The following is a 16,044-nucleotide window of genomic DNA, read 5'->3' as shown; positions in this document are numbered from 1 at the left end:
TCTTCTTGGGTAGCCCAACCTGGGAAAAGATCTGTACTAGCTCCTTAGCTATTGTCTTGGAAGCTGTGTTGCATAGGGGGATGGCTTCTGGGTATCGGGTTGCGTAGTCTAGTACAACAAGCACATGTTGGTGGCCCCTAGCTGTCTTCTCTAGAGGCCCAATCAGATCCATGGCTATGCGTTCAAATGATACCTCTATTATTGGGAAAGGTATCAAAGGAGCCCGCAAGTGTGGGCGAGGGCTATGTAGCTGACACTCTGGACAAAAGGTGCAGTATCGCCGGACATTTTCATGTACTCCTGGCCAGAAGAACCTCCGCAGGATCCATGCCTGGGTTTTCTCTACCGATAGGTGTCCTCCAAACAGTTGACTGTGGACGAGGCTCAATATGGCTTTTTGATGTTTTCGTGGCATCAGAAATTGATGTCTCTCCTGTTCCTGCATTTGCACCACACGGTACAGGAGATCTTTCTTCACTATAAAATAAGGTCCTGGACCACGGACCTTCCCCTCCACTGGTATCCCATCTATCTCAGCCACCTCTTTCCTGACATTATCATATCTAGGGTCTTCTGCCTGCTCCCTCCCGAAAGTCTCTCTCCTGGGACTAACCTGCCTGAGCTCCCAGGGGCTGGCTTCTGCTTCTTCCAGTGGCTCGCCGCCGTCACGGCTGGGGCCAGCCTCCGGCTCACCTTCCGTGGTAGTAGTTTCTCTGATGGCTGCTCATGTCCATCTGCCTATTAGGGCGGTCTTCTGGCCCTGGGTCAGGATCCGGGTTCCCAAGGCCTTCACGGCCTTCCTCTCTTTTTTTGTCTGCCGGGCCTTTTGGGGGCCTGAGAATAGATCCTGAGAAATCTCAGTGAACACTGGGGGTTGACATTCCCCCAACGATGAGTCGCTGCCATCAGGATCCCCACCTCCCTCCAGCCTCTCCGGGGGGAGTAAATTATCAAACCCTGGATAGTCCCTCCCAATGAATACAGGATATGGGAGTTTAGGAACTACACCCATGGTCACCTCAATGGGGTTCCCCTGAACCTCTATCTCCACTGGGATGGTGGGGTAATGGCTCACGGCCCCATGCATGCACGTCACTGCTACATGTTTGGCTTGTAGCAGCTGGCTACTTTTTACCAGCTTACCCGATATAAGGGTGATAGCACTCCCTGAGTCCACAAGCGCTGTAGTCTCTGCTCCATTTATCTTCACCGGCCTGGTTTAGTTATGCAGGGCTAATGCGATGCCTGCAAGGTGGATAAGGGAGCATGGGACCTCCCAATCCCCCAAGTTGCATTGCATAGGCTCCTTGGTGCTGGAACACTGTATTGCTATGTGTCCCCAACTCCCCACATGCATAACATCTATATTTTTTTCTAATCACTCCCCTATCATGGAGGTTAGGGGGTTTAGTCCCAAGGTTCCCCCCACTCAGGCCAATCCCTTCCTTCTGGGGTCTCTGCTGGTTTTCAGCACCCCCTTTCCTCCACCTAGGACTCCTCAGGGGTTTGGCTGTCCCACCTTCCAGGGTTGGGGTCGGGTGCTTGCTTCAAAAGGGGCCTTCCTTGGGTAGTCGGGTCAATTCCCTGGCTGTCATGCATCTTTCTACCAGCGTGATCATCTCGTCATAGGTGGACGGATCGTTCTGGCCTACCCATTTGCGGAGATCTGGTGACAGTCCTTGCATGTAATGATCCATGACCAGGGTCTCCAAAATCTCCTCTGGGCTGCACACCTTGGGCTGTAACCACTTCCACGCGAGGTGTATGAGGTTAAATAGCTGGGACCTTGGGTGCTTGTTCTCCTGGAACTTCCACTCCATGAACTTCTGGGCCCGTACTGCTGCTGTCACCCCTGATCGTGCTAGGCTGTCTGCCTTCAGCCGAGTATAGTCAGTGGCGTCCGTGGCAGGCAAGTCAAAGTAGGCCTTCTGGGCCTCTCTGCACAAAAAAGGGGTGAGAATGCTGGCCCAGTGCTCCTGGGCCACATCTCACGCTGAGCAGTCCTTTCGAATGAGAGGAGATATGCCTCTACGTCATCTTCTGATGTCATCTTTGACAGACAACCAGTGGCCTTCAGGGTTTGCATCCTGTCTGACCCCCAGGCCTGGGTGGTGAGGATCTTCAGCTGGTCCACTACCCCTCGCAAGAGGGCACAATCTTGGGTTGCCTGTCCCATTAATATAATTGATTGGTTTCTTGCTGTAGTTGCATAGATTCCTGTTGCGCCATTGCCTGAACCCGGGTGGCCTCCTGCTGGGCTGCAGTGGCTTGTACCAGAGCTCTTACCATTTCCTCCATTGTGGTACAAAGCAACCCAAAAAAACAAAAACAAAAAATCCAAAACCCCAGTACACTTTTTTTTAAACCTCTTTCTTCTGCCACGCTGTGAATGATGATCCACCCCTGACACCAGCTGTGACAAATGTGACGTTATTGACATAAACTGGGACCATATAGATCATTGTTGCAACCAAGGTCCTGTAGTGGCACCCAAATCTTGTATAAAGGGGGTCAAATGGGGTGTCTAGGACAAGGTTATGGTTTACTGGTTATGATTATGCTGTCTATATGTATGTATCAGTTTTGTAGTCGAAGTTATGAATATTGGCTCTATACTGTCTGTATGGCAAACTTATGCTATGCTTCTGGGTGACATCCCAGACAAGCTGAGATTAGCTCTGCCTAGCCTGCTTGATGGCCCATTAAGGACCATCAGCTATACAATGGACCCATTGAGAGAAGGCAGATACGCCTTGTACCTCAGCAAAGTATGCAGGGACTGGCCCATGTGACTCCAGACTCCATTTTGCTGTAATTTTCCACAGTAAGAACAAAGAGGTGATCTTACACCTGGAAAAGACTATATAAGGCTGATGCCTGATCTCCATCTTGTCTTCAATCCTGCTTCTTACCTCTGGAGGGACTTTGCTACAAACTGAAGCTCTGAACAAAGGACTGAATGACCCATCCCAGCTGGGGATGTATTCCAGAGACTTGATTTGAACCTGCAGTTTATTCCATCGCTGCTGCAAGCCTGAACCAAGAACTTTGCCATTACTGTATGTAATTGATTCCATTTAACCAATTCTAACTCTCATCTCTATCTTTTTCCTTTTATGAATAAACCTTTAGATTTTAGATTCTAAAGGATTGGCAGTAGCGTGATTTGTGGGTAAGGTCTGACTTGTACATTGACCTGGGTCTGGGGCTTGATCCTTTGGGATCAGGAGAACCTTTTTCTTTTACTGGGGTATTGGTTTTTATAACCATTTGTCCCCATAACGTGTGGCACTGGTGGTAATACTGGGAAACTGGAGTGTCTAAGGAGATTGCTTGTGAGACTTGCGGTTAGCCAGTGGGGTGAGACCGAAGTCTTAGTCTGGCTGGTTTGGTTTGCCTTAGAGGTGGAAAAACCCCGGCCTTGGGCTGTAACTGCCCTATTTTAGCAATTTGTCCTGAGTTGGCAATCTCAGTTGGGTTCCGCCAGAACCGCATTGTCACAACAAAGTTCTATCCTTGACTCCATGGGTCCTGCGTTTCCTGGCAGATTTTGCTAGCCTCAGAGGCTCACTGTGACCCTCAACGTAGTCCTTCTCCCTCTAGAGGCAAGGGTCACAGCTTACTGAGCCATTTTCATTATAAGCCAACAAGGGAGGTGAGGAGAAGCAACCCTCCCTCACACAGTCTCTGTTGTCTCCCAGTCTCAGTTATTAATCAGGGAGGGGAGGGGGCAACCCGGGCCCATCCCCGCCCAGGGACCCTAAAATTAGCAGCTCTGGTAGCTGACTTTTTGGAAATAGAACATGTACAATTCCCTGGGCCACTTCCCTACAGCAACCCCCACTCAATATCTCCTTCACTGTTACCTCAGGGCCTCCTTCCTTGTACCTGATACAGATTTGTACTGCTTCATTCCTCCAACAGCACAGCTCCCTCCTATAGCTCCTGACACCCACACCTCACTGACTAACTGGGAGGCTTTTAACTAGTTCCAGCCAGCCCTTAATTGGCTTCAGGTGTCTTGATTAACCTGGAGCAACTGCCTTCAATCTGCCAATCAATCTAGCTATCTCCACTGCCTTCTATAAGGATCTTAATTGGCCCCAGGTGTCTTGATTAACCTGGAGCAACTGCCATTTGGTTACCATGGTACCAGGGATTTGTTTAGCCTGGGGCTAACATACCTATTCCTCACTACTTTACTGTAGCCATCTGGCCTTGCCCCATCACACTACATTAGCCATGCTTATATCCAATTATAAGCTATCATGTCTAGATACCAATATCATTTATGGGGGGAAATGTCATAGTTTCTTAATACTCTACCAGAGGAACACAGAAGGTTAGCGAATGCCCTTTATATGAAAGGAAAGAATGTTGCTGAACAGCAGTTAAGAGTAGCATTTAATTCTTTGGATGCTTCAGCTAGAACAGTAGCTTCGGCTGTTGCATTAGGAAGGCATGCATGGTTGAGATCAGAGGGTCTTCTACACGAGACAAAGATGAGGATTGAAGATGTTCATTTTGTAGGAGATGGTCTGTTTAGTAGGCAGACTGATGAAGTGCTAAAAAATGAAAAATGTAAGATCTACAGTTAGATCTTTAGGTTTCTTTAATACAGCAAAGAGATCATCTTCAGCTCAGTTGGGGAATCATTTATCCCATGTTCAGATGTCAAAGACAATACCCATCTACAGCTCTTGGGCCACATTTTGACTTCCAGGTTTGTCATTCCTTACACAGGACTGCACCTCAGGTGACTTGAGACATGGCTAAGGTCTGTGTAAACCTCAAACAGGCATAGCCTTTCCAAACATATCACTGTATTGCTTTGAGTTCTGGGCTCTCTCAGCTAGTGGAAGGACTCATTGAAGGTCTGCATGGGAACACCATTCTCACATCCCCCACCCTCAAAGATCCTCACAACAGATGCCTCTCTTATGGGATGGGGAGCACACCTGCATGGGGCACAGCACAGGGCAAATGCTCTGCGCAAGAGGCCATGCTCCACATCAACTGATAGAGCTAATAGCAGTTTGATATGCTTGTCAACACTTCCTTCACAACATACAGCGTCACTCCACCACGGTAATGCTGGACAACATTGTATTGTATCAACTGACAGGGTGATGCAAGATCCCAGTCCTTATGTGTAGAATCGCTAAAATACTGAAACTGCAGCATTTCCCGTCAAATAGACATCTCAGCAATCTACCAGGCTTCCAGAATACAACTGCACTTCCTGAGCAGGAACTTCCATCAGGACCACAAATAGGAGCTCAATCACTGTCCCCATAATATCTACCAAACCTGGGGTCTCCCAGAAGCAAATTTCTTTGCTACCCAAATTGACATGAAATATCACCTTTTCTGCTCCAAGGGAGCATATGGCACAATTCATTGGTCTCATAGTGCTGTGGCCCCATACCTTGCTATATGCTTACTCACCTCTTCCTTTAATTCTCTAGTCCTTGCTCAAACTGCTACAAGAAAGAGTGAGGGTTATTCTCACAGCATCATCCTGGCCAAGACAATTGTGGTACTCGAACCTCCTTCATCTATCTATGGTAATACCTCTCTGCCTTCCTCTCAGGAGGGATTTCCTGTTACAGAACTCAGGGAACCTTGTACCTGAGAACATGGTTCCTAGATGGTTCTCGAGCATGGAATAACCTGTTCAGATAGTGTCCAGTCAGTTCTATCTAGCAAGAAATGTACTACTCACAAAACCTACCTTCAAAAGTGGAAACACTTCCATTCCTGGTTTCTCTTCGTTCTTCTCAAGCACCAAAAACTCCGCTTTCCAAGATCCTACACCACGTGTTGGATTTAAAGACACAGTGTCTATCAATGAGCTTAGAGTACATTTGTCTGCTATTATGACCTTCCACTCATCTACTGAGGGCTTCTCAATTTTTGCACACCCTACTATGACCAGATTTTCTTACACAACTTATTTTCTCCTGTACAGAACCCAGTTCCCCAGTGAGACTTAAATTTGGTTATCAATGCTATGAGGAAACCCTTCTTTGAACTGATGGCTCTCTCCTCCACCTCTCCCTCAAAACTCTCTTTTCCATCTCTCCCTCATTCCTGATAGCCATCCCTTCAGCTAAATGAATGGGAGAACAAGGTACCCTTTTGGCAGATCCACTGTTCACTACATTCTACAGAGATAAAGTTACACTACATTCCTATCTTATTTCTTCCTTAAGGTTTCTTCAGAATACCATAGTAATCAGGAAATCCGTCTGCCAGTATTCTATCCAAAGCCTCATATCTGCAGGAAGGAAACTAGCCTACATACTCTAGATGTCAGGAGTGCTCTCATCTTCTACCATTTGTGGGGAGGCAGGGGTCCCCTCTGGACTTCACTTCAGGTCCTTATACTGTCTTTTTCTCCCTCTCCCCTCCCAAAGGGCACCATTTCAGATTTTGGTAGGGGGCAGCAACTTTAACTGATTCCAGGAGCTACTTAGGCACCTGAAAACTGTAGGGTTTTTGCAGATAACTTAGAAATTAGCTCATAGGAGCACTGTATCTAATTCCTATATTTAAAAAAAAGAATTAAATAAATATTAGATCCACTAAGCTCTCATACTAACATTTTCTCACATCTTGTGTCAAGTCACTTAAGGGACACTAGTTAGTTTTAAAATTTTAATGTATATTTTTACTTTGTTACTAACTCTTGAATACAACAATTAAAACAATTGTAGAAAAATCTAGATTACTTTCTCTCACTTTTTTGCAGTTCACCAAGCTTGGAATAGATCATTTAACTTGGGAAATATCCTACCAGGGTAAGGCCCCGTGAGTTTATACTGCACCTTCCTGGGGCTCTAAGAGTGTTATCTCACTACAAATAATAGACTAGAAACTGACCTTAAACAGGAGTGAAACTGACACTTTCAAGCCACTTTCACAGTATTGCCAATCCCAAATATTCAAAAATCATGAATCAGGCAAACCAAAAATCATGAGATTGACTTTAAAACCATGAGATAATGTAAAATAACAGATTTGGTGTTCTTTTTATTGCCTTCTGCTTTTTGAGCCTTTGGGTGCACTGAGGTCACATTTTGAAGCTTTCTCCACTGCCACGAGGACTAGAAATTTCATTTTTCTTTAAGAATGAAGGTTGAAATAATCATGTATTCACTTGACTCCAGGAGCTGGGGCTTTAAGGAAAACACTAATTATCACGAGACTCATGACAAAATCATGAGAGTTGGCAACACTGCTTTCATTTCTGTTTAAAAGCTAGTTATTTTCCAGAAGGCTCAAACACAATACTACAGTGATTGAGTTGCAGTTCTCACAGGAGAATATTTAAAACCAAACACCAAGAAAATTACACATTTTAAAGTTGAGAAAAAAATTGAGACTTCTGAAGTCCCATGGAAGTCAGGGCCATTGCAGTCAGGAAAGGAAAATAAACAGGCACAGTAGCTTTGGGCAGATCTTCCACTTGAAAGAAAGTTGGAGGGTCAAATCTTCTAGTCCTTAATCCAGTAAAACTTTTATTGCCATCAGCTTCTCCACTCATAGATATTAACATGTGCTTAATAACTATACAGTTCATACTCAAATATCTAAGCCATCTTATCCAGGGCTACACATTTTATACACATTGGCTCAGGGACTGCATTTTCTGGCATATTCTGAACAGTGCCAAGCACACAGATGGTGGCCAGTGAATAATACAAATCATGACAATAATCGTCAACTTTATGGACTCTGGGGGTGCAGTTTCTGTTCTTTATTTTGGAATTTGCCTGGATACAGCTGAAACCATGGGTGGCGGGTATTGTATGCAGGGGGAGGCCATGCCTCCCCAAACAGCCTAGTGTGGCCCCACCCACACTCCACCAGGCCCCCTCCTGCCTGCTGCTCCCTTCTGTGGCCGAGAGGCTGGGACAGGCAGACTGGGGGCCGTAGTGCACAAGGCCCACGCCATGCCACCCATCCTCCCGGCACTGAGACCACGCGGGGGCAGGGTGCACTCTGGCAGCCCCACCGAGCACTGGGACCACGCTGTGGCCGGAGATACATAGAGGCAAAGCATCGTTAGTAGTGATGTATAGAAAAGAATGTTCACCCAATAGCAATTAATGTATTGGGGGAACAAAACACCCTTGCAGATCATCTGAGCAGGTTGATCTGTCAAATGCATGAGTGGTCTTTGAAAGATGAAGTAGTAGCACATCTCTTCAGGTCATGGGGGAATCTGGTAATAGATCTTTTTGCATCCAGCAACAACAGGAAATGTCATGAAGATTGCTCAAGGGCAGGGAGAGACAGGATCCAATATCAAATGCATTTCTAATATATTGGGGTCAGGGCTTAATGTTGCATTTCCTCTCATTCAGATAAACAAAATGAAAAACAGGACAAAGCTAAGGTAATTTTAATAGCATCAGTGTGGGCCAGACACCAATATACCCAGACTTACTATACCTGTCCATGGGGTTAATTGAGCCTCTACCATTAGTACTGGACTTGTTGCAATGACAAAGGATGGTTTATCAACCATATTTTTTGTCTTTTCATCTAATGGTATGGGGAGTCAGACTCTGGGATTGTTAGAAAAGTATTGCTCACTAGAGATACAAAATGTAACAATGAATTCTAGGGAAGAGTTCACATGAAATTGTTATAGTCATAAATGGAAAAGATTTTTATTGTGGATTTCTATGTATGCTATAGATCCCTATTCAGCACCAATTACTTAAATATTAGAATCTTAACAAAGCAGCCCTGTTACTATCTTCAGTGAAGGTTCATCTCTTTGCTATTTCAGCATACCATGTATCATTTTTATTAATTATGTAGTTAAAAGACTCTTAAGAGGCCTTAATAACTTATATCCTCCAATAAAGACACTCTATGCCATCTTGGGATTTGAATTTAGTGCTCTTACAATTGATGAAACTTCCCTTTGAACCTTTGGGAGACCGTACTTTGTTCCATTTGTCTATTAAGACAGCATTTTTGATAGCTATGACTTCTGCAAGGCATTTAAGTGTCTTAATGGCTGATCTGCCATTCACTGTTTCTCATAAAGACAAAGTAATTCTTCACACACATCCTCGGTTTTTACTAAAAGTGGACTCAAATTTTCATATAAACAAGTCTATAATTTTACTGGTTTACTTTCCCAAGCCTCATGGTTAGGATGGGAAAGCTAAATTACATATACTGGATGTTAGAAGGACCGTCGTTTTTTATGTAGACAGGACTAAGCAATTTAGATAATCTTCATAATTGTTTATTGCTTATGAAAGGAAGAACAAGAGAAAAGCTATTTCTATGTAAACACTATCAAAATGGGTTAGATTATGTATTAATGAAGCATGTAAATTGATGGGTTGTCCCTTCCCCAGGGAATTAGGACATTCTACTAGATCAAAGGCAGCCTCTGTGGCTTTTTGTAGACATATTCCTCTAATAAAGATAGGTAGAGCAGCAAAGTGGAGTTCTGTTCTCATCCTTAGTAAACACTATTCCTTAGATTTAGAATCTAGATCTGTTGCAAAATTTGGCAAAGCAGTTATGCAGTCCTTATTCAATTAGGACTATGTGGTCTCACCTTTCTGGATCAGAATATTGATTATTAATCTATTTCATGAGTGGGAATATGCAGAGGACACTAGTGATGAGCTGCCAAAATCTTAGGAACCGGTTCCCTACCGGGTCTTTGGTGGCCGAAGACCCAGTAGGGAACTGCCCCTCTCAGAAACTGCAACCCATCAGCTCCCCCCGCTCCTTGTCCGCTGACCACTCCTTCCGAAGACCCCCCACCCTAACTGCCCCCCAGGACCTGACCCCCCTACCCAACTCGCCCTGCTTCCTGTCCCCTGACTGCCCTGACCCCATCCACCACCACCCCGACAGACCCCCGGAACTCCCACGCCTATCCAACCCCCCACTTCCCCATCCCCTGACTGCCCCCCAGAACCTCTGCTCGATCCAATCCTCCCACCCGCTCCCTGTTCCTGGGACTCCCTGCCCCTGCCTTATCCAACCCGGCCCCGGCCTCTTACCTTGCCTCTTGCTGGAGCCAGGGCCAGGCCAGAGCCATGCCACCTGGCCAGAGTCGGGGCCAGAGCCGTGCTGCCCAGCCAGAGTCGTTTGGCTGGGACCGGGCTGGGTCACTCAGCCGGGGCCGGGCTGGAGCCACAGCCGGAGCCGCAGGGCCATGCCAGAGGGAGCCACGGGGCCGGGGCCGGAGGGAGCCGCTCGGCCGGAGCTGGGCCGGAGCCGGACTGGGCTGCTCTGCGCCTCCCTGGAGCCCTCCTCGCGCCACCCCCCCCACCCCAGCTTACCTGCTGCTGCTTGTTTCCAGGGTTCCCGCGCGAACATCTGATTCGCGGGAAGCGGGGGGGGGGGAGGAGAAGGGGGCGGGGAGGAGGGGGAGGTGAGCTGGAGTCAGGGGCGGGGCGGACAGCTGCCGGAGCTTTACCAGTTGTTAAATTTAAAAGCCCTTTTAGAACCAGTTGTCCCGCGTGGGACAACCAGTTCTAAAAGGGCTTCTAAATTTAACAACTGGTTCCTGTGAACCGGTGGGAACCGGCTACAGCTCACCACAGGAGGACACTCGAAGAAGAATTGAAGGTTATTTATCTGTAACTGAGATTCTTCGAGATGGACTCTGCATAATCACAATCCCCGCCCGCGTTTCCCCACTACCGTGGAGTTCTGCTTACCAAAGGGCTTGGGGTTGCACAAGAAGAAACTGAGTTGACTTTGAGGCATGCCCCCTTTATATCCTTGCTCTTCTTGGAGCATTTGACATTCGCTGAGGGCAGGGGTGAAGGATGCATATGAATGCACCAATGGCTTCTGAGAGCTAGAGTTATGTCATTCAGGCTGCACCAGTTGGAGTATCAGTGCACAGTGCACACAGAATATAGCAGTATGGGGAAAATACAGAAGAAGAAGAGAATGAAAGAAAAAAGATGGCAGGGAACAAGATAGCTATACATACAAAAAAGAGATTATTCAAAAGAGAGGAAGGGATGACTCAGTAAACAAAGAAAGGAAAACAATGTAAAAGAAATGATGGGGAAGGGTACACAATTTTTGTAGAAGGTGAGATAGCATGCAGGAAAAACAAAGGTAGGGGGCATGGAAGAAATGGCAGAAAAGTGCAGTCTTAAAGGAAGAAAGAGAAAAGGCAAAAAAGATTGAGTGAAAAGGTAAAGAGCATGAATATAGGAGAGAAGAAGTGCCAGGTTAATTAGCCAAAAATGTGAAAACAGGGAGCAAAGCTCTTTGGGGCAGGGACCATCTTTTTTTTTTTCCTGTGTGTAAAGTGCCTAGCACAATAGGGTCCTTTTCCATTACTGGGGCTTCTAGGCACTATGGCAGTAATAAAATAATAACAATAATAAAACAACATAGGAACATAAGAATTGCCATACTAGATCAAACCTGAGGTCGATCTGTTCTAGTATCCTGTCTCTCACAGTGATCAGTATCAGACACGTCAGATGAAGTTGTATGAAATCTGCAGTAACAGATGTAGGATAATTTGACCCCCACAATAAGTCTCATTCTGATATCTAGTGTTAGAGATTGGCATACGACCTGAAGGATGAGGTCTAATATAACTTCCACAACATTTTTTTTAGTAATTATTAGGGCTGTCAAACTATTAAAAAATAATTGCAATTAATTGTGAGACTAAAAAAAAAAGTTGTGATTAATTGCATTTTTAACTGCACTGTTAAACAATAATAGAATACCAATTTAAATTCAGTATGGAAGCATGTCCCCTGGAATGGTGGTCGAAGCATGAAGGGGCATATAAATGTTTAGCATATGTGGAACGGAAATACTTTGCAATGCCAGCTACAACAGTACCATGTGAATGCCTACTCTCACTTTCAGGTGACATTGTAAATAACAAGCGGGCAGCATTATCTCCTGTAAATGTAAACAAACGTGTTTGTCTTAGTGATTGGCTGAACAAGAAGTAGGACTGAGTGAACTTGAAGTAGGCTTTAAAGTTTTACGTTGTTTTGTTATGGAGTGCAGTTAAGTAAAAAAAAAAGTCTACATTTGTAAGTTGCACTTTCACGATAAAGACATTGCACTACAGTACTTGTCTGAAATGAATTGAAAAATAGTATTTCTTTTGTTTCTTTTTTACAGCACAAATATTTTTAATAAAAAATAATATAAAGTGAGTACTGTACACTTTGTATTCTGTGTTGTTATAGAAATCAATATATTTGAACATGTAGAAAAACATCCAAAAATATTTCTAATAAATTTAAATTGGTATTCTATTATTGTTTAACTGTGCAATTAAAACTGTGATTCATTGCTACTATTTTTTTTAATCTAGTTAATTTATTTTGCATTAATCACTTGCATTAACTGTGATGAATTGACAGCCCTAGTAATTATGGTACCCTAGATAAAAGACAAGCTAGCCCTGATCTAACCTCAACTATGGTTCCTAGTTTAGAGAACTACTTAGAGAAGTTGTGCATAAAGAAATGGCAAGATATAGACAGAGCTTGGACTTGTGAGTCTAAAGAGAGGTCCGAGTTAAAGATGACGCTCAGGTTATGAGCCTGAATTACATGGAGGTTGGTAGCATTGTCCACAGTGAATGACAAAATAGGAAGGGGTGAGTAACTGGTGGAAGAGTAGATATTAAGTGATCAGTTTTGGCTATGGTTGTCTTAAATTGATGGCTGGATATGCACAAGGAGATGTTAGAAAGACAGTCCGAGATTTTAGTTTGACTGGATGGAGACTTGCCCAGAGTGGAGAAGTAGATCTGGGTAAAGACGACCGTTGAAGCTCTGTTTTCTAATAAGATTGCCTTGACATAAAGTGTAGAGGGAGTAGAGAAAGGAGCCAAGACCAAAGAGCACTGTGGAACCAGTATTGAAAGTTGAGGAAGGTTTGCTGAATAAAATGCTGAAGAAATGATTAGCGAGGTAGGAGGAGAACAATGAAAGGAGAATCATGGAAGCTGAGCTAAAACAAGATTACAAGAAAGAAAATATTGCCTGTGGTGTCAAAGGTACCTGAGGGGTCAGAAAACGAAGATAGAGTATTTGTTTTAATATTGGTGAGAGCTATTTTACTGGAATGTAAAAGGTGGAAGCCATATTGGAGTAGAACTAGGGAGATACTGGACCAAAGGATCTCCATATAGTGGTTATACGCTGTGGTTGCCGAGCAGTGAGTATATTTAACCCAGAAAGAATTGCACCATTAACCTAAAGAACAAATTTCACTAAGATGTTAAAAAAGCAATTGATTGTTGATGTATAATTGAACTATCATTTCATATTATTTGCTATTCTCTTTTATTGATAGACTATAATTTTGGAGAATATTTTACCCAGTGAAAAAAGTCTTCCAAGGATTTACAAAGAGGCAGTAGATCTTAAAGGTAAACATTTTTTTCTCTTTTGCAAGAGATGAAGAATGTTTGATAATTGGAGTCATCATGCCAAAATACATTATGGAATGTGGTGTAGCACATTTCACATACATAAGTGACTGATCTTTAGTTAAGTGTATTCTGCTGTAGCTCTCTCTGCTATACTTATTATAAACTGAGGAAAAAATCTTAAAGCAATCAATTTATTCGTTAGCCAAATTGTATTTTGTGAACATTTATAGAAGGCATTCATTTATAATGATATTCTGGAAAAGCTATTTTCCTTTGGGAGCTTTACACCCTCAAAAAAGATGGTTCATGATATAAATTTTGATTAAAGCTAGTGTGCACTGCTTTTAAAAATAGATTATATTGTATTGTCTAAAATAATCTCTCTTATGTAGGGATAAGAGATGAGCTGTCAGACAAAAGAAGGCTTTCATTTGCAAAGCTGCCATCAAACAAGCACAAACTCTGACAACAGTTCAATTAGAACCAAGAAAACCATTGATAAGTGAAGAATTAGTAATATATTGTTTGGAAATTATTTCTTTCATAGAGTCTTCAGGGATTTTCATGGTTTATTTGTTATGCAATATAATCATTCTTCAGTAAACAAAATGCCATTTTCTTAAACCACATCTTAACTCCACATCACCTAAATTATCAAGAGAACTGAAGTCACCCCTCACCCCTCCAGAGACACTAATAGGATTGCTGGGACTCTTACCAAAAATCAGTATGGAACATTCACTCACATGGCTTGTGCACCAAAAAGTGTATCTCCTTGCTGAAAAGTGTAGCAACATAAACAAAAGCTTAGACTTCTATATGTAAATTAAAACCTCATGGTTGGTATGTAATTTAAAATAAAAACAAATAAAAAAACCTATAGTTTTATGAATGGTACCTGTGGTGGGGTGGTGCCCCACTCCCTGAGAAAAAGGGCTGAACCAGGCCAGAGAGGCTGCGCGGACCAGCAGCCAATCAGTGAAGGCCTGGGGAGAGCCAATCATGGCAGGAGAAAAGGAAGCCAATCAGGACCAGGCTAGATCCTATATAAAGGCTGCCCAGCTGGGGAGACGGGCCTGGCTGCAGGGGAGTGTACCAGGGTACCTGAGGTGGAGCAGGGCTGGAGAAAGGCGAGAGGAGCTGGGGAGCACCTGCCTGGCAACTCCCCAGGCTGCTGACCTTGTGGAAGACCAAATAGGTACTAGGATTGCAAGGAGCAGCCCAAGGGCAGGAGGAGGCAGCAGGTCCAAACCCCCCTTGCCTGTGATGAGTGGCTTGTACACTGCAGTCTGCCCCAGTGTACGAGGGCTAGATGGTGACTGGCAGTAGCCTTATACTGAGGCGAGGGAAAGACTGCTGTTAACAACAACCCCCTCTAGGGTGACCAGACGTCCCGATTTTATCGGGACTGTCCCGATATTTCCTTGTTTGTCCCGCGTCCCGACCGAAGTGCGGTCGGGACACTGGACAAACAAGGAAATGCGCCGGAGCCTGGAGCCCGGAAGTGCTCGCCCCCCCCCCCCCCGACTCCACCCCCTCCTCCCACGATTGGCTCCCTCCCCGAATCCCCGCCTCTTCCCCGGGCTCACCATTCCTCCTCCCTCCGCAAGCGCTGGAGGGAGGCCCGGGAGACGCAGGGGGAATGCGGGGCCGGGGTGAGTAAGAGTCCGGCCTGGCTCAGTGCAGGCAGGACTCAGTTGGGTGGTAGTGAGAGGAGGGGGGCGGCCCGCGGAGACAGGCGGCGGCTGTTGTTCTCCCCCCCCCGGGCAGCGGGACACGGGAGCAGCCGCTGCTGCAGCTCCCACTGCCGCGGGGGAGGAAGCGGCCATGGCGCTCGGCGGCTGCGGCTGTGGCGCCCCCGAACCCCCCAAGCCGGGGCCTGCTGCAGGGACCCAGCAGCGTGCACGCTGCGCCCAGCCCCTGGGCAGTCGCATCTGGGCTGCTGCCCAGCTGGTGCTATCCCGCGGTGGCCCCAGGGCGGAGGCATCGGCAGCCCAGCCCCGTTCGTTCCCCTGCGGGATCCGAGCGAGACGGGGGGGCTGGGGCCTGCTGCCCCCGCTCCGGGGCTGCCGCGGGATAGCACCAGCTGGGCAGCAGCCCAGACACGACTGGCCAGGGGCTGGGAGCAGCGTGCGCGCTGATGGGTCCCCGCAACAGGCCCCAGCTCGGGGGGTTCGGGGGCACCAGAGCCGCAGCCACCGAGCTCCATGGCCGCTTCCTCCCCCGCGGCAGTGGGAGCTGCAGCAGCGGCTGCTCCCGAGTCCCGCTGCCCGTGGGTGAGAACAGCCGCCGCCTGGCACCGCGGGCCGCCCCCCACCTCTCCCTACCACCCAACTGAGTCCTGCCTGCACTGGGCCAGGCCGGACTCTTACTCACCCCGGCCCCGCGCTTCCCCTGAGTCTCCCGGGCCTCCCTCCAGCGCTTGCGGAGGAAGGGTTGGTTTGGTTTTTTTTGCCCCCCCCCCCGCCACGCCTCCCCCCCCGCGTCACCCTCACCCCCTCCCCCCGCGTCCCGATATTTGACTTGGGTGATCTGGTCACCCTAACCCCCTCCCCCTGGAAGGGGGTGAGACTAGACTAGTGGGCACTGCCAGAGGGCAGTGTCCTGAAAAGGATGAAGAC

The sequence above is a fragment of the Chrysemys picta genome, chromosome 2 (genome assembly GCF_011386835.1).
Source record: "Chrysemys picta bellii isolate R12L10 chromosome 2, ASM1138683v2, whole genome shotgun sequence".
Taxonomy (NCBI): Eukaryota; Metazoa; Chordata; order Testudines; family Emydidae; genus Chrysemys; species Chrysemys picta.
Note: the sequence above shows the minus strand (reverse complement) of the source record.